The sequence below is a fragment of the Urocitellus parryii genome, chromosome 2, assembly GCF_045843805.1.
Source record: "Urocitellus parryii isolate mUroPar1 chromosome 2, mUroPar1.hap1, whole genome shotgun sequence".
Lineage (NCBI taxonomy): Eukaryota > Metazoa > Chordata > Mammalia > Rodentia > Sciuridae > Urocitellus > Urocitellus parryii.
Genome location: NC_135532.1, coordinates 3364123 through 3387997, shown reverse-complemented (window position 1 = coordinate 3387997; position 23875 = coordinate 3364123).

The following is a 23875-nucleotide window of genomic DNA, read 5'->3' as shown; positions in this document are numbered from 1 at the left end:
GTGTTTTCTATACTGGGAAATGCTCAGATTCTCAGTGTTGCAGTTGGATGAGTGCCACTAAAGCAGAGCCCAGGAGCCCTCCATGGAGTTGCAGATCACCTCCAGGGCGTCAAGTCCTTTAGGAGCTGACCTTTTCACTATGAGTCAGCTCTGCCTGCTCTGTAACTTTAAATATGTGTGAGCACGTCGCACATGTGGCGTCTTTTGCCCTGCATACTGTTGTGTTGCTGGGAGAGTCATCCTGGGGTCCTGCTAGTTTTATTTTTATGTAATGAGAGACGGTATGCTGTCACACGCACACCCCACACTATGCTGTCTGCTCTCCTGGTTGGCTAGTGCGTTGGTCCCAGACCCAGGCGGTCCTAGGTGAGGTGACTGAGAACATTCTAGATGAGTCTTGGTGCAGCTATAGGCTTCATTTCTTTTGGTAGAATGCTAAGGTCACAGAGAGGGCGTGTGTTCCATTTTTTAAGTAATTACCAAGCCATTCTCCACAGGGCTGCACCAGCCCGTGCTCATGCCAGCGATGCACGTGGTTCAGCCAGCCCACGTCCTCAGGCTCACTCACTGCTGACCGTCCTTTTGGTTTTAGCTATTTTAGTGGTTGGGAGGTGGTATTTCATTTATGAAGCAGAAAAGTGGTGATTCTGGAAAACTCTTATACATTATCACTGAGATAACACACCTGTAGACATCTTCAGCATTCAGGCCATGTCTCTCCAGACCCCTCTCTCCCACACCTGCAGAGTAGCCCAGCCTGCAGAGAACCATGTGGCGCACCGCCAGGCTCCTACTTTTGACCTGGCATCTTGATCCTCTCAAGGTTTGTCTTGAAATCTGCCCCAAGGGGCCCTGAAGTGGCCCTTCTGCTTGGACGTGTTCTGACCAAGGCTGTGACTTAGTGCCCCACGTGTGCTGGGAGAGGGTTCTCTGTGGCCAGCGGGGAACCCCAGCACAGCATCAAGCTGGGATGCTTGAGGCTCCTGCAGCTCACGGCCCCCCAGAGCCGTTCTTTCCCAGGTGCCGGAAGTCCCGCCCTGCACACTCAGGTAGTGTTGGGCCAAAGGTGGGAGAGGACTGCGTGTTTCCAGATGTCACAGCCCAGCCTCCTCCTCCCCGTGCCCTGCCCCAGCCCCGCCATTTCAGCAGACTCCAACCCCCCACTGGGACTCCACTTCCCTACCCTGGGTCCACAAAGACCACTGGGCAGAAAGCTGGGGCTACCCTGGGGCCAACTCAGCTCTCCTTCTCTCTGGGAACACAGCCCTCTACCTCCAGGGACCTGATGTATCCTGTGCAGTTTTATAGTCACACAAAGGGGCCACCTGAGTAGCTGCCATTCACCATGGCTAAAGTCACCAAAACAAATCTTGTGGATCTGTGTATATCCATCTACAGATACCCCAATTTTCTCTAATCCCAAATTCCGAAATCTGACTGCTCCAAATTCTAAACTTTCTAAGCACCAACATGTTGCCACAAGTGGAGCATTCTATACCTGATCTCCCATGACTGGTGGGTCATGACACAGGCTTGCTAAGAATATTGAATAAAATTCAATCCAGGCATGTGTGGGACATATATATGAAACAACATAAATGAGTTTCTTATTTAGACATGATGGCACCCACAACATACTGGTTATGGACATGTAAATATTTGAAAATCTGGAAATACTTCTGGTCTCAAGCATTTCAGAAAAGTGATTCTCAATCTGCGCTTATTAAAAATTATAACAGTAAGTTGATATGTACAGCTTTTAAAATTTGTCTTCTAGGGCTGGAGATGTGGCTCAGCGGTAGCGCGCTCGCCTGGCATGCGTGCGGCCTGGGTTCGATCCTCAGCACCACATACCAACAAAGATGTTGTGTCCGCCGATAACTAAGAAATAAATACTAAAACTTCTCTCTCTCTCTCTCTCTCTCTCTCTCTCTCCTCTCTCATTCTCTCTTAAAAAAAAAATAAAATAAAATAAATAAAATTTGTCTTCTAATTACATTATGTTGCTTTTACTATGCTCTGGCACACTTCAACTGTAAGTAGGCAATTTAAGTAATTCACTTACAATATTAAAAGGCATACATTCACAATAGCTAAACTGTGGAACCAACCTAGATGCCCTTCAGCAGATTAATGGATAAAGAAACTATGGCATATATATACACAATGGAATATTACTCAGCAATAAAACAGAATAAAATCATGGCATTTACAGGTAAATGGATGGAGTTGGAGAATATCATGCTAAGTGAAGTAAACCAATTTCAAAATACCAAATGCCGAATGTTTTCTCTGATATAAGGAGGCTGATTCATAGTGGGTTTGGGAGTGGGAACATGGGAGGAATAGATGAACTCTAGATAGGGCAGAGGGGTGGGATGGAAGGGAGGGGACATGGGGTTAGAAAAGTCAGTGGAATGAGATGGACATCATTACCCTAAGTATATGGATGAAGACACAAATGGTGTGAATATATTTTGTGTACAGAGATATGAAAAACTGTACTCTATATATGTAATATGAATTGTAATACATTCCGATGTCATATATAACAAATTAGAATTTTTTTAAAAAGACATACATGTGCATAGTACAATGTTTTTCCCAGGGATTAAAGTAGAAAATATAAATATTTCTCCTAGATCAATATTCATCACCTTTAGAAGAAAACAATATTAACAGCTTTCTTATGTAAATTTCCACTGTATAAACACCTCATACATATGTTTCTCCCTTTCTTGTATTTTCTAAGACAAATGGAAATAAATTCTTTGCATTGTGCAGTTTTTACTAATAAACTACAATGAATAAATTTCCATGTTAGCACAAACATATCTAACCCATTTTTAAAATAGTCTAAATGCTTAATATTTCTAGATGTGCTGTACTTTAATCAGCTCCCTATTGACGGACATTTATGTTGTGCCTATTTTCTCTTAATATTTCAAATAATCCCACATAGAAAAATCCCTGTACAAGCCCTTCTGCAGATGATAATATGCTTTTAAAGAAATTTTCCAAAAGTAAAATTGGTAGATCAAAATAAATGTGAATTTTATTTTGTTAGATATTTGATAGATATTGCCACAGGAGAATTTCCAAGGAGATTCACCAGCCCACACACAGCCAGCAGCAGGTGAGACCACTGTGGACACATCCTTTTCGGGCTGGGCCAGCCCAGCAGGCGGTAGAGTCCAGTGTGCTGAATAGGCTGGGCTTGGAGAGCAGGAGCCTGGGCAAGGGCAGCTGGGCAGTGAGATCCAGCTGCAGCTGGCTGCAGGGTGGTGTCTGGTTGGGGTGAGGGCGCTGCTCCCTCTCTTCCTACCGCCATAGATTCCAGCTGCTGGTTCACGTCCTTTAACAACACACTCTGGTGGGCCATGCTCGGCTGCTAGCTCCTGAGGAGGTCACTGAATTGTGGTGAGTGAATCTGAGCAAGAACCTCATCAATGTGGTCCACCCCAAGGAGCTGTCTCCGAAGTTGTGTGGGTTTTGCTGTTTGTTACAGTTTTATTTTGACAAATTTTATTCTCAATATTCTTAAATCATGGCATGTGTGTGTGTGTGTGTACTCCATTCCACCAGTGTTTCTGCTCACTATGATAAAATGTCTTTAGCATTTGGGTCAGGTCCTTTCTAATAAATCTGATGCAGACCCCTGGTCCTCAGTCTTCGCTGTCCCTATGGTCACCACACAGTCCTAAGCCAACTTCCTCTAGAAGTCTTGGCAGTGCAGGGAGGAGCTGGCCCGGGGAGTGTGACACCACGTGTAGCTTTACACTAGAAAGTCCTGCTCTTCATTGTGAACAAAAGGCACCTCAAAGGGCTTTGTATTTGTGTGGCTTCTTCAGAGCTGACTCCCAGGGACTCCTCTGCAGGTTTCTTCCCAGGCTCAGTCTTGGCAGCTCTGGGATCTGGGGACAGTGCCACGTGAACTTATGTGAGACCAAGTCTCAGTCAGAGGCTGCCTCCCACCTCTCGGCTGAGTCTTGGGCTTTGGATACCTTATTTGGAGTCAGTATAATCAACCTTCACATGATGTCAGGGGCAGAAACACTGTAATGTCCCCAAGCTCCTGGCGCGCAGTTGCCAAGGCCTGGGAACGGAAGCTGGAATGCTGGTGCAATCGTGGCTTCCAGAAAGGCAGTGGGCAAAGACCAGCTGCCCGGTGCCCAAATCCAAGACCTCACCTCATCCACAGGAGTGACGGGGACGCCAGAGGTGACTCCCTCCTATGAACAGTTCCCCTTTGGTGAATTCTTAAGTCGCCTCCTGGCCCCCAGTGTGCTCGGTAATGGTGACCTTCTAACAGTTACCATGGAAAGAATTTCTAGATTATAAATAATGACAATGTGCGTCTCCTAGTTACCAAGCATGTTTATAAAATGAATTCCAAAGGTACATGACATTTAATTCCAGCCTATTTTTAGAAACCAAAGGATAATAAAAGAAAATATCTTTTTATTTTCAGAAGAAAAAGAATTTTAACATTTTTCCAAATCTAGTTATAGAGCAGTTGATCTATATGGCTATTAGGAAAAAATCTGGTTTTTAGTAATATACTCTCCTTGAGCATTTAAAGAAAGATTTATAAAAATGTAGACTTAGGTGTTAAACCGACCATTATGGTTGAGTTACGACCATCATGTACTAAGTTAGAGTCATAAAAATTACTTTGGAAATAAAAATATAGAATGTCCCTTTCGAATCCTTGTCAGACACATAAATTGGAAGGACCATTATGCCTTCTATTTCGCAAAATATTTTTATAAAGAAAGTCATTATTTCTGATCAAGAAATCTTGGAAATAAAGGTCACCTCTATTGGTTTACCAAGAAGTGGAGTGGGGGTGAGGATTCCAAGGAATCTATTTAAAAAGAAAGCCACGGAACAGACTTGGAATCATATTTTAATGTGCTGCAAAAATACCAGTTCAAAAAAGATATGAGAGCACGGCGGGATGGGGGAGGGTGGCGGCAGGAACGCTTACCTCCCACCTGGCGCTGCGTTCTCTCCGCTGCCGGTCCAGGGCCCAAGGCAGGACGGTCCTTCTGGGCAGCCGCGGCACCTCATCATTGGGAAAGAGTCTCCTCTCTGAACCTTAAACCACATCCTACCTCTGATCCTCTGAAACATGAGACTCCGGAACTTAATAACTTGGCCTCTAGTATTAAGATTCTCCCTATGTGTATGTAACCTATCCTTTGCAGGTTCTTCTCGTTGAATTTCAACAAATATTCAGTCTACACAGTATCTCTTTCCTGTGCTGCTGTTGCTACCGGCCACCGGTGCAGTGGCTTCAGACGATGCGGTCTACTCCCTTGCAGGTCATGAATCCGAAGTCTGACTGGTCTCCTGGGCTGAGGTCGGGGTACTGGCTGGGAAGCATTCTTCTTTTGGGGGTGGGGTTCCAGGAGAATTCTTCCCTGTCCTTTCATCTTCACTCACTGGCCCAAAGGCCCTTCCTACACCTCAAAGGTGACAGCAGCAAACCAAGTCCTTCTCACATCACCCCTCCCTCTCGCACCCCATGTCCCCTCGGACCTCTCCCCCGCCTCCCTCTGCCCGCTACCCAGGCCTGCCCTTGGCACTGGTCCCTCCTGGGTGACGGTCTTGCACCTCATGGTGGCCAGCGTCATCCCATCTGCAGAGCCCTCTGCTGGGAAGGTAGCTCACACGCAGCCCGGAGTGGGCATGGACACCTTTGGGAGGGGGTGATTCTGGCAGGAGGGCTTGCTTCTCTCTCAGCAGACATTTCTTGAATATCTGCTACGTGCTTCGCAAAGGGCTGAGCAGATGGCAAGGAGCATAATAGGTCCCCACACCGAAATAGCTCAGATGTCCACGAATAAAAGGCATCTATCCGGGGAACCTGCGGCTGGGCATGGTCTCACTTGTCGAAACTGAGACACCCGGAGATTCCCCCCTTCCATTTCCCTCACTCACCCTTCTGCCCAGGCGGAGAGGGAGGGGTGAGCATGCCCTCTCCTTCCACAGGTATCACCCCTTCCTGAGCTCCTCCAGCATCCATGTTTCAATAAGAAACTGCCACTTAGCTGGGCACACCCTCATCCCAGCTGCTGGGAGGCTGAGGCAGGAGGATCCCAATTCCAGGCCAGCCTCGGCCCTTAGTGAGCGCCTCTCTTCAGCCCCCTTCCTTTCTCCTCTGCTTCTGTGGCGGGCTCACCTCTCACTTCTTGGACTTCGTGTCTTTTCAAACCTTCTCTCCACCAGTGTCCACCCCTCTCCCTCAGGTGGTGGCGTGGGAATGTGGCAGCAAGTGGTGGTGGATGCAGACGCATGGCCATCAGGTGTCTGGGTACAGTGGGGACAGGTACCCCAGGGCTCGATCTTGGAGCCTCCGCCTTCCTAGTTTTTTCTAAGCATTGCCATTTTGTTCTTTCCTTCTAAATCTATGGGAAGCCACACTGTCATGAAATTAAGAGTGATTTTCAACCAAGTCTGGTAATGACATGAATTAGTTTAATTAATGGCAGGCAACTCATTATCCACATTCCAGCTCCATATTAGCTTCCTAGCTAGGGATAAATTAATATGAATTTTACAATGGTGCTAGTCAGAGGCCAGAGGTAGCTCCGGAGGAGGCGGCTGCTGCCATGGCATGCCCAGGCCAGGCCGCGAGCTCTGACGTAGAGCTGGGGCAGACCCGGAAGATGACCCTTAGTGAAGAGGACATCACCCTGGAATTCTAAGAATTCAAAGTCCATTACCAGACTCCTGTGGATGTGGGAGTCGTGGGAAAGGCACGATCCTTACATGTCAGGGCAAAGACATGCCACATGTGCCAAATGACCAAAGTATTAGAGTCATCACCTGGAGCCGCTCGGACCACAGGGCAAGGCCCGCGGAGAACTCAGGCTGGACCTGGGGCAGCACAGACCCAGCCTCAGAGGCAGAGCAGCCACCTGGGCTGGACAGAAGCCTCAGTTTGGACGCCCGCCCGCATTTCTGTAAGGGGAAGCCTGGGCGCCGTGGGTCACTCTAGGGCTGCTTTTCCGTTTAAACAATATGTCTTTGTGAATGCACCAGTTTTTGGCCTCAGGATCCCTTTACCTCCTTAAACAGCTCCTGAGGACCCCAAAAAATCTCGTCTCTGTGGGTGGTGTCTACTGACATTCATTGTACTGGAAATTAGAGCTTAACGTTTTGATATGTGTTGATTTATCTATGATTGGTCAAGAAACTCATCACATGGCATTGAAAAATAGCATGTATTTATTTAAGAACAACTCAAAAACCAAAACACCAGGGAGAGAATGCCATGCTGTGCATTTTAGGAAAATCTGTCAAGTGTCTGGTTTCTCAAGGGAACAGGGTTCTCCTCTCTGCTCCCCAGTGCCAAGGTACTCACAGCCAGTGGAAAACCAACCCTGTGCCCTTGTCGGGCAGGAAAGTAGGGACCAGGGTTGGCTTAGGCTAGAACTGCATCTGGGCCTTGGCACAATTTCACAGGGAAGAGCGTGCTTTCTTCTGAAGGAGAGCGGCTGGAGCTCGGAGGCAGCAGCTCAGAGGATTCCAGAAGGGCACGGCTGATATTGCAAGGAGCTCATAACCAGAAAACTGCAAGCGCTGAGCCCTGAGAAGTCAGGGGACGGATCTCTTCACACCCACCTCTGTCTAGATGGTCCAAAGAAAGCCCTCCCACACCGGGACTCCACAACGCCCATCAGCGTGGACCATGGTTTCAAGGTTCGTTTCAGCCATGAGGGTCCCAGGAGCCAAGATCTTCATCCCAAGGCCCATCTTTTAGCATTCACCCAATGTACTATTTCAGTACAAGTTAAACGTTTCAATAAAGAAACCGCAGTTCAGCCGGGCACAGTGGTGCATACCTGTCATCCCAGCTGCAGGAGGCTGAGGCAGGAGGATTGCCAGTTGCAGACCAGCCTTGGTCACTTAGTGAGAGCCCCTCAAAATTTAAAAAAGAAAGAAAGAAAGAGACCTCAGCCTGGAGCCAGTTCACCTATTTATTTTTGTGTCCTGCTTATGTTTGGATTTATGCTTCAGTTGAGGCTGACTTTTGTAAATCTGTTTATAGAACTCTGTAGTTCTTTATTATTTATAATTCAGGCTGAAAATCTGGGCCCCTGTCCCCAGGTATTGGATGCAAACAAGGCACTTTCAGCTTGAAAGAGTAATGGCAAATAGTTCCGGAGGCTTATTAGTGTTTTATTGTGGGCATAATTCTTCTTTCCGATCTACCCTGTGATTATCTATTCAGAGGAAGCACTTAGTCTCCACTTAAAACATAGGCAGACTTTCCATTAACATCCGCTAAGGCGGTGAGCAAAGCCACAGGAGCCCTAGCGAGCACAGTGCAGATGCCCCGAGGCGTGACACATGCAGCTGTGGCCACCCCAGTTAATGCAATAAGAAAAACCCACTTTTTTCCTGAATAATCAATTGCAAAAATCATTTTTGTACTATAAATGTGTGTGGCAGAATGGAAAGTTTCTGTTGCTGAAGAAGAGAGGGAGAAAAGGAAAAAAAAGTCAGCAAACAAAGAACAGAACCCCAGTCTCAGCCTAAAATGGCCCTTTACTCACCAAGGTTGTCCATCTGCGGCCTCTTAGGAATGATGAATCTTTCACAGACCCCACGGTGGAAGAGGGCAGCCTTGCCCTTTTGAAGTCAACAGCACAAGGATACCCACTTTCTCCAATCAGAGGGCACTTTGATCAGCTGTCAGCAGTTGGGCTGGACACGGCAAGGCCCAGAGCAGAGGTGGGTTTGCACAAATAATTCATGGAAGACTCGAGACCCATCATCAATTAAACAGGGGTTTGGGCTTATGTTTCCTATACTCACCCAGGAGGTATAGAACCATGTTCCGCATCACGGTTCTGGGAAAATCGTCCCTGAAGTTGCTGAGTTCGTTAAATTAAATCCTATAGGCCCTGCTGAATTTTGAGAAAATCATTATCACCATCGTCACATCTAAAGCTTTGGTGCCTCTGACTTTGACGCCTGTTCTCCACACAGCCGCCCCTCCTGGTGCCCCTCCATGTGCCCACAAAGACAAGAGGTTTCACCCTAGGAGGTGGGTGTGGTGGCCAGGAGAAGTGCCACTTGATCTCGTGCTACAGGGACCACGATGGCCCGTGACCCTAACGGCTGCTGAATCCACCACCACAATCCCTCGGCAGCGACATTGCCCACAGGATGTCTCCAAGTGGCCACTGAATACCTCAAGCTCTTCCCATAAAGCTGCAAGGGTCCTCCCCTGAGCCTCACTGGCCTCTGGTGGTGTGAGCCCATCACGCCCAGCCCTCTTGCGTGCCCTCTCCTTCCACAGGTGTCACCTGGGCCACCGTCCGAAGCTCTCCGCTGTCACTTGTGCCCACTCCGATCAATCTCCTGCACGTCCAATCCTGTCTTGGAATCTGTCTAGACAGATCTGAAAGGGTCAGCTTTCTTCCCGTAAGTTCACGGAAGCACATCTCACTTGAACAGAATGGAAAGTCTCTGCTGAATGTTAAAAGCTAGAATATATAGGTTCAAAGTATAAATGATACGATTTCCAATGAGTGAAATTCATCATAGTCTAATAAGTGCCTTTAAAATCTAGGTAATGAGAACTTGTAAGAGTTATAATCCATGTTTGGAATAGAATGTGTCGTCTCAGGGCGTGGGATGGGCCGAGCGACGGATCAAACCCTGGTCCACCAGGATGGCTCTGGAGACCTTTTCCGTAAGCACAAGTTCATAGTTTTCACCAGCTTGTCCCCACCGTGTAAGTGACTGGCCAAGCTAGGGTTTGAAGGCCTCCTGGGAAGGGGCAAGTGGTGTGGTACCTGGTCGGGAGCCTCTAAGAGAAAGATTGAAAGACACGTACCGGGAGGTCCAGGCCAGATGCAAGAAGGTGTCCGTGGGGGTCCCAGGGCAAGCCAAGCTTCTTGTGGGACATGAATGCCACCAGAGGCTGCTCTCCATACAAGAAAGGCCGGACTGCTGTGTAGACAGAAAGACTCGGCAGGTGAGGTCAACCATCCTGTACCACAGGGCACACCAGGGCAGAGTAGCCACGAGGTGGGAACTGATATGTGGAGCCCAGCAGCAAGCGCATCCTGTCTCTATGGCTATTTCCCATTCTGCCACTAAGAGGACTCAGCCTCATGGCCCCACGGAATACAGCTGAGCGCCCAAGAGGCCAGCAAGCCGGGAGGAAGCCACCCAGTTTCGTGGTGGCAAGTTGGTTCCCTTGGAAGTGACAGGTTTTCTGGCTGTGAGTTCACCTTTCCCATTTTGTGCAACCCACCAACACTGCTCTTGAAGAGTTGCAGAAGTTCAGTCATCTGCCAGGTGCAGTGGCACACACCTACAACCCCAGTGACTCAGGAGGCTGAGGCAGGAGGATCACAAGTTCAAAGCCAGCCTCAGAAATTTATCCAGGGCCTAAGCAACTTAATGAGACACTGTCTCAAAATAAAAGATGAATAAACAAAAAGGGCTGGGATGGGCTGGGGTTGTACCTCAGGGGCAGAGCACTTGCCTCCCAAGTGTGAGGCCCTGGGTTTGATCCTCAGCACCACCTAGAAAATAAATAAATAAAATAAAGATATTGTGTCCAGAAAAAAAGGTGGGAGGGGAGGCTGGGGATGTGGCTCAGTGGTAAAGCATCCCTGGGTTCAATCCCTGGTTCCAAAAAAACAAAACAAGTTCAGCCCTCTGACTGGTGTTTGAAGGCATTTTGTTAGAGAAGGGCAGGGGAAGTGGCCATGTGATCTGGGATCCCCTTGTTCTCACAAACCGCATCATGCAAAGCTGTTGGCCTACAGGGCCACCAGCAGTATTTTGAAGCCAGAGGTAAGGAACAAACTTGTGAGGCTCTGTGGCAGGTAGGGTTCCCCTCATATACCATGCACCCCAGGTCAATGCCCGTACATGGTGGTGTGCAGCACTGTGCACAGCGGATGAAGCACAATTTCATGGATGGTGTGCACAAACAGGAATGTCCTTATTCCGCACTCACTCCTAGTGCCTCACTTGGAGAAATCCGTTCCTCCCAACCCTGAAACTCAACACCCCATCAAGAGGTGGAATGCTTCCCCCAGGGCACACAGCAAGTCCCCTGAGATTGTTCATGTGCTTCCAGTTCCTTATCAGGCGAGGAAAAGGTCGACCCTCCGGGCAAAGTGAGTCGGCCAGGATCATCAGCTGCCGCAGAAGGGGGCAGCAGAAAACGGACTTGCTACCCAGGTGGTGCACGGGCCCCCTCTGAATCTGATGGTAGCTGGGCAAACGCACAGGTTGAGAAAGGAGTGCTCACAGGTGGGGCAGAGCCCTCAGGGGTGGCCCGTGAGGGGGACTAGGCTGGGAGGCGAGTGCATCATTCGAAGCCCTCTGCCCGCTGTCATGGGCTGCACTGTCCAGTGACGGTGACCACAGGTTTCCAAACAGGACCCAGCAAAGCTGTTGGAGGAGCCTCCAGGGGCTGAGCTGCAGAAGCCCGTGGACAGACCCATGTGACATAAGGAGTGGACCTTGTGGGTGGCAGGTCTGCCCTCTGGGACAGGGGTGCAGCCAGAAGAGCTCCTGGCCAAGTTCCTCCCAGGAAAAGGTCGTGGCTAAAGGTCGGGGAGGACTCCAGGGCCCAACAGGCCTGCCTTGAGGAAGACTGCTTAGGGATTGTGGACCCGGAAACCAGGAGAGAGCTGTGCTGGCCGCTCCTCCTGAGGGCCTTGGTGCCCCTCGGAGGGCGTCTGCGTGTCTGTCTGGGCACCTGTCCAGAGCGTGCTGATGTCGTCCTCCAGCAACCCACAAACTGCTCCTTCCCGCCTCCCGCCTCCGTGGCCCTGCTCCCTGCAGCCAGACTGTGTCAAGAGCTGGTCACCAGTGGCTTCCCCTGCTGTTAGGGCGAGAGGCTGACCTCCAGGTGACCTGCAGGTGACCTCAAGGAGCCCTGGGTAGGGTGGCCCATCCCCTACCTGGGTCTCACCTGCTGAGCCCCTGGACCTGAAGTTCTCTCCTTCAGCCTCAGCAGTGTCCCTCTCTCAGATCACCTTCTGGAATGTTCTTTCCTCCTCCCCTTCACCTAGCCAAGCTCCACTCAAACTTCAGCTGGAGTTATAGTGGGTTGGTACCTTTTCTGCATCCCACAGAAGTGAAGTCCCCTATAAAGAAGGTGCCCTATGACCTAGGTGACCCAGCTCTCACATCGGCCTGGCATCTGGTCCCCCAACCTGTAGCCCACTCCTCATCCTTCAGTTTCCAAAAGCCTCATAGTAATGCACCATATTGTGCCTCATGGGAATCAGCTATGTTAAATGCGCATTTATTTAAACTCCCCATATCCTTAGAGCAACTGAAGAATCGCGAAGGCAATGATATATCTATCACGTTCCTCATTGAACTGGCATGTGGTAGAGTCTTTGGCACATTGTAGATGCTCAACAAAGATTTCTTGAACGGAGGAGAGACTGAATGCAAAATGCTGGCGCTGAGACATCATCCCATTGACTCCACAGACAGCACGCGATCAGCTTGTGCTACCACCTACTATCTGTGACACTTCACTAGTCCAACAGCATGGAATGCTATCCTTTTAACAGTGTTTTAACAGAGATGAGAATGTTGCAGGTCTTGCTTTGATTTGCATCTCTGGTAACTAGGAAGACAGACTTTCCTCCCTGCTCTTCCTATTCCACTGTGAAGTTTCCATTCAAACCCGAGCTCTTTCATTGATTGTGTCTTTGAAATGTTATTATGTCTGGGAGTATATTAACTTATTATAGGCACCGGCCCTCTATCTGGTTACTTGATGTAAATGTCTACTTATTGGTTGTTTTTTGTCCTCTTCTCTATGTTAATATTTTATGGTCAGAAATCATGATACATTTCTGTTATGACTGAATATTTATATCCCTTAAAATTCATATTTTGAAGTCCTAATCCCTGGAGTGACAGTATCAGGAGGGGGCCTTTTGGGTGACTGGGTCATGAGGGCGGAGCCCTTGTGAATGGGATGAGCACCCTAAGATGACACAGGGATGCTCCACGTCTCTGCTCTGTGCCAAGCAACAGAAGACAGTCCCCACAGACCAGGGAGCAGCTCCGCCAGGGAGCCCCATGGCCGCCCCTCCGTCCCGGTGTCCAGCCTGCAGAATTGTGGCAAAGACCGTTTTCAAGCCACAGTCTGGTGGTTCATCACAGTAGCCTGAACTAACAGAGATGATTTCTTTCTTGATTTCATCTGTCGTTTGCCACTTTTTTCAAAAGTTATAAAAATATTTTTTAAAAAGAATGTCTTCTGGTTTTTTAATAAGTTTTTGGTTTTTAATTCTTAGCCAAAGTTTCTTTTGGAATATGATATATAATGTGAATTTTAATAGTTTTCTCCCCGTTCTCTCTTGCTACATAATAAACTTTTTAAAGTAACCAGTTAAGGATGAACCCAGTCCAGTTCGTTGTAGTTCAGAATTGCTAGGCACACACAGAGAACGGAGAGGTTTTGTGTATACCAGCAGCGTCACAAGGAGGACAGGAGCATGATGGGACAGTCCCTGGGAATGCAGGAGGGGCACGCACTCTTGTATCCCCCTGGATTAGGTCTGCATGTGACACCTGTGGACCTGAGTGCCCCCTGTGTTCAGACTGCAAGAAGTCCTTTACGGAACACGTTCTCCAGGGCCACGAGAGTGTCGCATGAGGTTCATGTGAGTGGCGCATGGATCCGGGGCAGAACAGTCACCCTACCACATGCAAGTATGAGTATGCGAGGATGAGCAGGGTTTGCCCTCTGACATCGATAGCACTGAAAGACCACTCTCAGTCAGGTGCAGACTGAGGGCTAGTGAGAAAGGGAACTGTAAATACGAAAACACACGTCCCTCCTCATCTGGACGTCATGTGCAAGTCAACGATGACAACAGTGGTCTGACATTCTTAAGTCACATCCTTTCATCTATAGTTTTCTTTATATTTGCTGAGATCTTCCAGGACTCTCATGGATGCAGCCTGTGAGGACTTAACTTAAAGGCAGGCACATGGGTCTGGGTTGTGGTTCATGCTTATGGACACGTGCAAACCTGGGCAAAGGGATGATCGGACAGAATGAAAACGTTGGCTTGGAGCTGTTTGCAAGGTTGTCTGATAAAAACAGATGGGGGCCAGGAGCAAGGCCAGGCCATGCTGACAGCGTTCCTACTGAGGATGCAGCTCTCTCTGCAGCAAGTGTCCACAAGCCCAAGCCTCCACACAAGCTGGGGCTTTCTGCCAAGGGCATTGATGAGCCATATGCCACTGAGGAGTGCCTTCCTACAGCTGACTTGTGATCGTTAGTTCCCCAAAGCCTCCAATAAGCCTCATTTGTATTTTTTTTTTTCCTCAGGGAACAAAGTGGATCTCAGCCCACTTATTTTCTTGTATTTGAACTAATGATTAGGTCTCTCATTTGTTTTATTGCTTTCATTCTTGAAAGAAAAAATGATGAATGTATCCATGAGATATTTCAGCACAGAAAGAAGATGGGAACTCTCCAGGAGCCACCATGCACCCTTTCAGCCACTGGATTAGTTAGCTTCCCTGCATATTAACACCGCCATTTCCTTCTGAAAACATTGTTCTTCTGTTTTCTTTGTTCCATTTTCTTGGTTCAACTGACCTTGTACTTTACATGTGATGGTGAATTCATTTGCATAGAGTTACAAAATGTCAGAATGGTAAATAAGAATAAAAACAGTGAAAAGAAAAAATTCAGTGTTTGCTTTTTTTTTAAGATTTAAAAATATTGTTGAGCCACTAGTACCTTAACAACCAGAAGGTCAAACCCAAATATTGAATCCTGCTTTTAAAAAAGTCCTCAGGTAAAGTCCATATTATTCATCCAATAGATCTGTGTCTACTACCAGTCACCATAACATCAGTATCATCTTGAACAAATCAGATAGAAATTTCTGACTCTTGGTTTTAGATCCTCAGCATGGAATCAGCCATATATTTCCATCCAATGATCTGTTTCACAGATGGGAGGATCTTAGCATCTTTCTTATTTTCCCTCCCCCAGACATTTTTGAGAAAATTTTAACAGTGCATAAAATTGAAATAAGGTACAAATAACCTGAGACCGAGGGTATGGCCATGTTTACAGTCCAGTTAAGCTGGGCCACTGGGCAAGTGCTCAGGACACTGTGGTGACTTCGTTGCTTCCACAAAAGGGAGAAAGCGATTTGATTTCGAACTTTCAAATCACAGTTAATGCTGAAGCAAGCAACTTCTTTTTGTTGGTTTTATTTTTTAAGAAAGTAAAACCTGTGAGGCCCACTCACATGTTAACAAATATCATGACCTCCTTGGAGATCAGGCATTTGTGCACCTGAGGAGACTTTGCCAAACCCCACAGAGCTAGGTTCATCCTGGTTTCCACAAGAACCACAAGAGCAAGGTCAGGAGGGGGAGGACAGTGGCCTTGGGGGTCACCCGTGGGAAAGGCAGCCTCTCTCCCAAGGCCCAGGGAGGAGGGGAGCCTTTGCACACAACTCCATGGGACAGTCAGACTCAAAGCCAACCTCAGGCTCAGCTGTCGAAAGAAGACAGGACAGAAGCAGAGTGAGGAGGAGGGCCTCTCTGGGGTGGAGGGCACAACTGGAGAGAGCACAGCCCTTGGCTTCAGGTGGGCCAGGACCAGGGCTCCCGCCCAGGACTGGCCCTGGCTCCGAAGCACCAGACGGACAGAGGACGCCAGCCCTGTGCCTGGGAGCGGGGACCTTCTGTGGGTCTCCCAGGCACCAGAGCCCCAGCGTTTCCAAACCCAGCTTTCCTGGAGTGAACACCACCCTCCAGCCCTGGGCTCGGGCCTGAAGAGGACTGCCCCAGGTGACCTTGGCGACTGCTGGCAGCGTGTGGAATGGGGCTGAGGCTGGGAAAGAACCGGAAGTCAGAACCCAAACCCAGTTGCTAAATGTGGTCCCTACGTGAGACGGACACTAGCTCAGCTTCTAACTGACTCAAGTGCGTTGAGGACAGACGTCCACCCAGCCAAGAGCAGCCACCTCGGCCTGTGTTGGAACTGGCCCAGGTCATCCAAGGGGCCCTGGCCATGGACCCAGCTCGTGTGTCTGGATCACGAGGGAGAAACATGGAGGCTGGGGAAGGAGGCCGGGATGTGACAGGTGTTCTGAGCTGTTTTCCCCACAGTTGATGCCAGGTCTCTGCAGAAAGAGCCAAGAGTGAGGGGGAAGGTTAAAGGGGGCCCTGGCGGCACAGCAGGGCAGGACACCTGCATAATCTGGAGTCCTGGTCCCCTTCCCACCCCTCAGCTTTGAAGCCCTCTCTCTTCCCAGTGTAGCCTCCTCTATCCCAGCTGATTTTTTTTTAAATTAAAGTCCATTAACATACATTTTGGTGATAACAGATTGAGACATTTACAATAAATATAATTACAAACATAATGTCTTTTGCAAAGCAAGAATGGAAAGCACCAATGGGCCAGTTCACTGATGCTGTGAATAAATAGAGAACTGTGAGCTGGAAGACCCTCACTCACATGAGAACAGTGTTGAAATAGAATTAAAATCTCCGCAGTAACGTGGTGCACTGTTTTCCCAGAAAAGCACTTTCTTTGCTGAAGGTCGCCACTCTGCTGATCTTTCAGAAGGTGAACAACCCTGGCACCCCAGGTTTCTGGCCTCAATATTCCCCTTGTAAAGGAGCCTGTTCAGCAGGTGCATGTGACATCATTTCTTAACTTCTGTGGCCTGATATTTGCTTTCCTGTTGACCTGTCCTTGTATTTCCCACTTGGGACCCCCACCCGAACCTCCCCCTGCACAGCACTGCAAGGGGAGGTGCTCAGGAAGAGGGCTTCTGTGGTCTCCTTGCTCTGGCCACCCTGAGCATGCCTGTGGTGCCCGGTGTGGGTCTGTCCAGTCCCACTGCCTCTGGCTTTATTCTTCTCCAACCCAGCAGCCACGCCCGTCTGCAGGATCTGATCAGATGACTACAGGCTTCCAAGACAGGGACTCGGGCATGTATGGGGCGATGGCCTTTGAGGATCCATCACAAGGTCGATTTGTATGAGATGCTGGCATCCAGGCAGCTGGCCATGTTAAGGGGTAGGCGGAAGGTCAGGCAATGGGGACAAGGAAACAGCACATTCAGAGATGAGGCCATTGCCGTTTGTATCCACCTTCATGTGTCAAAGCCTCAACTGCAGCAGCTGGAGGCCCAGGTGAAGATCCGGTCGAGCCAGTGACCACAGAGCAGTGTAGGGAGTCGGAAGAAGGAACGGACGGGAGCTGCAGTGCTCAGCCACACTGTCGTTCAGTCCAGACACAGAATAAAATGACCATCGATGGAGCAGGGTGGGGTGAGACAGAAGTGCAAGCTCACCAGGGCATGCCAGGCTCCAGCCTGACCATCAGCACCTTCTGGTTCCGCATCAGAAGGGATCACCTGGATGGGCCAAGGTGCTGACCTGTCCAACGGCTCTTCTCTTCGTTTTTCTGACTTTGCCTGAGTGATCAGGTTCCTGGGAGACCAGTGGCCCAGCTTTTGGTAGCGGGTTAGCACAACACACCACGGGCATTGTCTTGAAGCCTCTTGGTTTATATAGCCTCTTTTTTCATGTTTTTAACAAATATGTGTTGTGCCAAGCACTGTGCTTTATGTGGGAGATGGAGAGCGAGATCCTGAGGGCTGCAGAGACCTAGGTCAACAGACCTGTCTTCAGCCGGCAGGAATGGATTTCCTTCCTGTCCCCATCTGGACACCAGGAAGGCTCCTCGCTCTGTGCACGGCTTTCTTGATGCCCAGCCTTACCCATTGGTTGATGGTTTCATGGTCTTGGGCTGCAGAATCCCTCTGTTTCCTCGTCTATACATTTGGGAAAAGGATCCTAAACTCTCAGGGGTTAACCAATTTGGAATTTCAAAGGACTTGAAAATCTCTTTCGTGGTTTTCCGTATCGTTATACCAGCAGTGGATTGATAGCTCATGTGCAGTTTTGTTAATTATAACCAATAAGCTATTTGTCCTTTGTTACATTCACCACTGAGAATCTTTAGTCTTAATTAAATTCACTGTTAAGTGCCACGTGTTTCGCTCCTGAGGTTTTCCTTTCTATACCCAGGACTCCTCAGCATAGACAAGGCTGTTTCACACTCCCACTCCCAAAACACAGTGATTTTTCGTTTTTTTTTTTTTTTTTTTTTTTTTTTAGTTATCTGAATATTTCATATTAGTTCAACACAGAGGAAGGCAAATTTGATTCAGAAAGAGAGAGGGTGGTGGAGAGAGAAGGAAAGGAGAGAGGGAGGATGTGAAGACAGTGCATTTAAGCGCTCTGCACAGAACCTGGGAGGCTGGTATTGGACCTGTGAATATATATTGTTCAATGTACTCCTGTGTGTTAAAGACAAAAAGAGTGATGAATAAAATAGTATAATAAAATTCATGGAGCCAAATATATATCTATTCTCCATGCACAGAAACATAAGCACCATGAAAATGGTTCCTGAGCTATAGTAAGTAACAAGTTACACCACTGAGCTATTTTAAAGTAGTACTTTGTTTATAATAATGTCTTTTAACAATCCCAAATTTCTAATAAAAGCAAAATAAATCACCCACCTGGGATATCCATTATTACCAAATTCCCTGTGCCCGGAACCAAATCATTCTTAATTGCATTTTAAAATCTTAACTATATGAAAACATCTTTCCAGAGAGTATTTCCCTAAGTTTACTAATTAGACCTATTTTTCTGCATGATACACAAGACGAAAATTTATTTAATCAGTGAAGCCAAAGCCTCGTCTCCTTATGATGTGTGAATAGGGCTGTTCCCTTCTCTTAGACTGAAATGAGACCCACATTTACCCAGCAATCCCCTGGCTCTTCCATTCCACTTAAGACACGCATGATTTCCTCTGTAGCAGGCCCAGAATCCCAGGAGCAAGTCCCACACCTGCTTTCTTATTTTTAAATGAATTTTATCTACTTATAAAATACTCAAAAGGGCAAGTGACATCCTCCTCCTCACACAGCCAGCACCTCTGTGTGTCCTGATGAGCACCTCATAAACGTCACCCAATTCAGGGTGTGGGGTGAAGGGGGGTGCAGGGTGAAGGGGAGTGCAGGGTGAAGGGGACAGTCCCCGGCCAGCGACCTGTGCAGCAGCAGGAGGTTGCAAAACAATGATTCTGTGGAAGGAGGCGGACTCCAGCTTCCCCTCCCTGCCTCACTGATGACCCCACCGTGTCCCCCCATCAGAGAAGAGAAGGCAACTCCATCACCCCGAGACGTGCAGGTCCGTGAAGAAGAGGACATTGCTGTGCAGGGAGAACTCCTGGAGGCAGGAGGCCCTGTGACCTGAGGTGGGGACAGTGGACACTGCTGGCCCTGGAGAAGCAGAGGAGAGGTTTCCAGAGGAAGAAGACCAGATGCAAAGGTTTTCATGACATACAGCATGTGCTGTGGGGACCCTGGCCCCCGGCCCCCACCTGGGGCGTGGTAAGGGACACGGCCTCCACAGTGCTGCTGAACCCACCATTGGCCCAGAGCCCAGGGAGCCAGTCAGCACGCACATCTGGAGTGCCCATGGGGTCAACGGGGAGGGTCAGGGGGTACTTGCCCATCTCCAGCAAGCAGGAATCTCAGTGCAGGCCATGGGGGCTCTGATGGTGGTGGCCAGAGCCAGGGTGCCCCAGGCAAGGACAAAAGCCAAAGAGAAGGAGTGGGCAGCCTGGGCAGCCAGAGACCCCACAGGGGCTGGGGAGCCTTAAGCTGCCTCGGCACATGTCTGGCAGATGGTTGTGTTCAGTCAAGGGGAATGTGGGCACAGGGCAGTCCAGGAGACCAAGTCCTGCCACCAGTCATGAGTGCTTCACAGTGGGGTTAAGTAACCCAGGACAGCAAGGCCCTCCTGAGAGCAAAATCAGAGCATCCGCCCCATGCCACGGCTTTGACCCTTCACAGAAGAGCCACTTTGTGGAGCTGCATGATGAAGGCCCTCATTGCCACTGTCTTGGGTGTGTGTATGTGTGTGTGTATGTGTCTGTGTGTCTCTGTGTGTGTCTATATGTGTGTCTATATGTGTGTGTGAGTCTGTGTGTGTCTGTGTGTGTGTCTATTCATGTGTTTCTGTGCGTGTGTATGTCTATGCATGTGTCTCTATGTGTGTCTGCATGTGTGTGTCTATACATGTGTGTCTGTGTGTGCGTTTGTGTGTCTGTGTGTGCATGAGTCTGTGTTTGTGCATGTGTGTGTCTGTGCAGGTGTGTCTGTGCATGCGTTTGTGTGTGTGTGTGCATGCATGCTCTCGAGATGCCTGGCTGCTGGCCTCGGTGAGCTGTAGCGTCCACTCACTTTGCAGGCACCCGCCCTGCTCTCCTCCCTGTGCTCCTCAGGGACTTCCACTGCACACACGAGGCTGTTGGGACTCGGCCCAGTGAGGACGCTGTGCGTTTCCATGCGTCTGCTCTGCGTCACTTGGGGGTGACTGGCTGTGTGTCAAGCCTACCAGGCCTTTCCTCAGTAATGCCTCCCCTGCCATGGTCCCCTGTGCCTCTCCCACGCTGCAGCAGAGCGTCCTCACCAGAGCTCTGCTCTTTTCTTTTTTATAATCTTCTGAGTCTCTGCGTGTAACAGGTGATTTCCCCAAAGCTCCTGGACCCTGGGCCACGTTGCCGCGGTCGTCCTAACGTCCTCTTCTGCCCATTCTGTAGTCTGTCATTCGGTTTCTGGTTTCCTTTGAGGTTTGCATCTGTTGATCTGCTTTTCTTTTTCCCATGCCTGATATTTGGTTTTTGGTTTTCCGATTGGCTGATTTTTACACTTACCTCGTTCGGAGTTGGATGATTCTGTATTCCTGAACGTATCTTTGCACATTGATCTGAGACGCAGTTAAGGGACTTGCAAACAGTTTGATCCTTTAGGTTTTGCTCCTGGGCTCTGTTGCTTGGTGCCACAGCAACCGTTAGTCCTGGGCTGAGCCTGCCGCTGCTGAAGCAGCATCCTGCACAATCTGCTGGGGCGTCACAGAGCACAGGCATTTCCTCTGTGGCTGGTGGGAATCTGTGGCATTCCTGGGCTGTGGGAGCTCTGGGGACTCTTCCTCCTGGCTGTTTTGAATAGTTCTTTCCCCAGTACAGGGTAATTTCCCTGTGTACACTCAGGTGAAGACCCAGGGGGGACTCTGTAGTCTCCAGAGTTCCCTCTCTGTGGCTCTCTCCTGCCTGGAGACCTCCCAGGAGGCACAAGCACCTGGCCTCTGTGGATTCTCAGTTCCATCTCCTCAACTCAGGGACTCGGGGCCTTCCTCCTGGGAATCCTCCCCTACCCCCGCATTGCAGCCTGGAGGCTCACCTGGCAGGAAGTGTTGGCCACGACAGAGCTGTGCTGTCCGTTTCCATCTCTGAGGATCATTGTCCCATGCAGGGTGAAGGCCAGTGCTTTGTACTCTCGCCTGAGCGTTTCCGAGGTTTCAGGTAGGTGGGAAATCTAGGCCCTGCAACTTCATTTTGGTTAGAAAAAGAATGGGAATAACCAAGACCTGCTTTTCTAAAATTAATGAAGACCTTTAGGTAAGTGCAAGGAGAAACAGGACGGAACAGCAAGTCTGTCAAAACCGTGTCCAACTTGACAGAGAAGCAAGTCCAAACAGAGGAGTGGCTACTGTGTGTGTGGTGAGCAGAGGGCCAGGCTCTGCTCAAAGCCTTTGCAATTTGCTTTTCTTCTCTCTCTAAAATATCCTTTTAGTTACCTACTTTCAAAACCCCCATTTAGTAGCTGAGAAAACTAAGACCCAGAAAAATTTGATAAATGGCCCAAGAAACAATAATTGGCCAGAGCTGGAGTTGAACTGAGGACATCTGACTTTGGGATGGTGGAGAAAAACTTCAAAAGGAGTTCAGACCAAAGCAGAAGCATCGGGCCGTCAAGCAAGAGAAGGACTGTGGATGGGACTGACGTCACAGCTGCAGGTTGTCTTGTGGCTCACCACAGCCTGTGTCCCCCCCAGGCCGGAGAGGCTAGGGAGAGGAGCTCCCACTGTGGCACGCTGAGGCCCACGGCACGGCCCTCTCCTGCACCACACTGTGTCACCTCTCTGAGGACAGCCCAGGCTCCCTCACTCCTGGCCCTGAAGAGCTCTGATGTTTTAAACAAGGAAAACAGCAGCTTAAAGCGTCTTCTCTTCCTAGTGTCTTGTGTGCCGCTCAGCACACCTGTCTGCACACGCTCCACTATGTAGATGCCCAGGCTGACAACACCACCCGCCGTGCACCTTACACGGCAGTGCAGCCAGAATAAGCTTTGTAGATGGCTGAGTGCGGGCCCTCGGGCCTTTCAGAACCCAAAGTGGCTCTCTTGAAGGTGGAGTGATGGTCATTTTCCACCAGGGTAATGGCATGGAAATGCGGCAGGCCGGACTACGCAGGGTGCCGTGGTGCTGGAATGCAGAGTGAGGCTCTTCTGGCTTTGGGTCTGAAGGTTCCGCAGACCCCAGGCTGGAGCTCCGAGCTCACCCAGCCTTGGTCCCTGCCTCTGGCTCAGCCTCCACCCAGCACAGGCCTCCTCAGCCTCATGCCTTCTCCAAGGCGTCTGCCAGCCTCACTTCTGTCCCCATTCCTGGGCTTGATGTCAGAGACCTTTGCTGAAGTCATTGCACGGCTTTGCAGCAGCACATAGACATCAGGAGGGAAAGTAGAACTGGGAGCCTACGATTTATGGGGCAAAAGAGAATCAGCTAAAGGACTCCAGGTGAAATCAGTGGCAAGGCTTTGGGACACACTCCCAGGTCAGAGAATGTCCCTGTCGGGCAGCCGTGGAGGCCTGTCCACTAACAAGCAGCCCAGGTCTCAGAGGCTATGGCAGCACGGGTTTACTTGTGACTCATGGAGCATCTGCTCGGAGACAGTCTGTGTCACTTTACATTGATGTACAATGACAGGTCGGCCACCCAAGTGGGTGTCAGACTTAAGGCTCCCCAATTCTCCTATCAGAAGGGCACTGCAGTCCCATGACTAGGCCTGATATCCACGGGCACAGAAGCAGCAGCACCTCCCTTGGGAGAAAGGACACAGACCTCAGGTGGCAGAGCCAGCTGCAGCCCCCACAGCCTTGCCCAGAGGGAAGCCTGGGTGTAGATCCATTTCCAGAACTGGCTCTGGGGCTGCCCATCAGGGGTCAGGCTGTGGGAGAGAGCTTCTGACACCAGGGGCCCTGCAGAGAGCAGGGGAGGACTCGTTCCTGCCGGGCAAACCGCCATGCGGCCCAAGCCTCTCAGGAGGAAGCTCACCCGCCCTGCCTTGATCTTGGAGAGCAGGAGTGAAACCCAGAGCCCAGATGCCAGGCAGCTCAAAGGACCAAGACAAAGGGGCTGGCTTCAGAGACGTGGACAAAGACATTCCCCAGGTGAAAGGCCTCCCAGCCCTGGGGAGACCAGGTGAAGTGCAGCTTCATCGTCTCATTGAAGAAGCAGATTATCTTAAGGATATTTTAGGTAAAATAAAGGTAATTGCTGAGCCCATAGCCAACACCCAGGAGAGGAGCTCTCTGAGTCGGTAGAGAGCATAAAAGCTTTGTTTCCCTCTTCAGAATTGAGACTGAAGGTCAACTTAGCCACAGAATTAGAGCAGCCATCGGCCAAGAAAATGACTCAAGGGAACCCCAGGAAAGGCTGACTCGGAGAAGAACCGGACGGCGTGGTGATGTCGGGAACACAGCACTGGAATGTTCTGACGGTGCTCGTGGCTGTGGCAGGCCACCGTGACGATGAGTTCAGAGCTCCCTGAGCCACAAGCACCAGACTCGGGCCGGCCGACCTTCAGGTCCAGAAACCACCGATGCCGGAAAGCCTCCCCACCCAAGTAGGTCATACCCCCAAGGGCCACCGGACGGCGGCTGTAACTGCACGC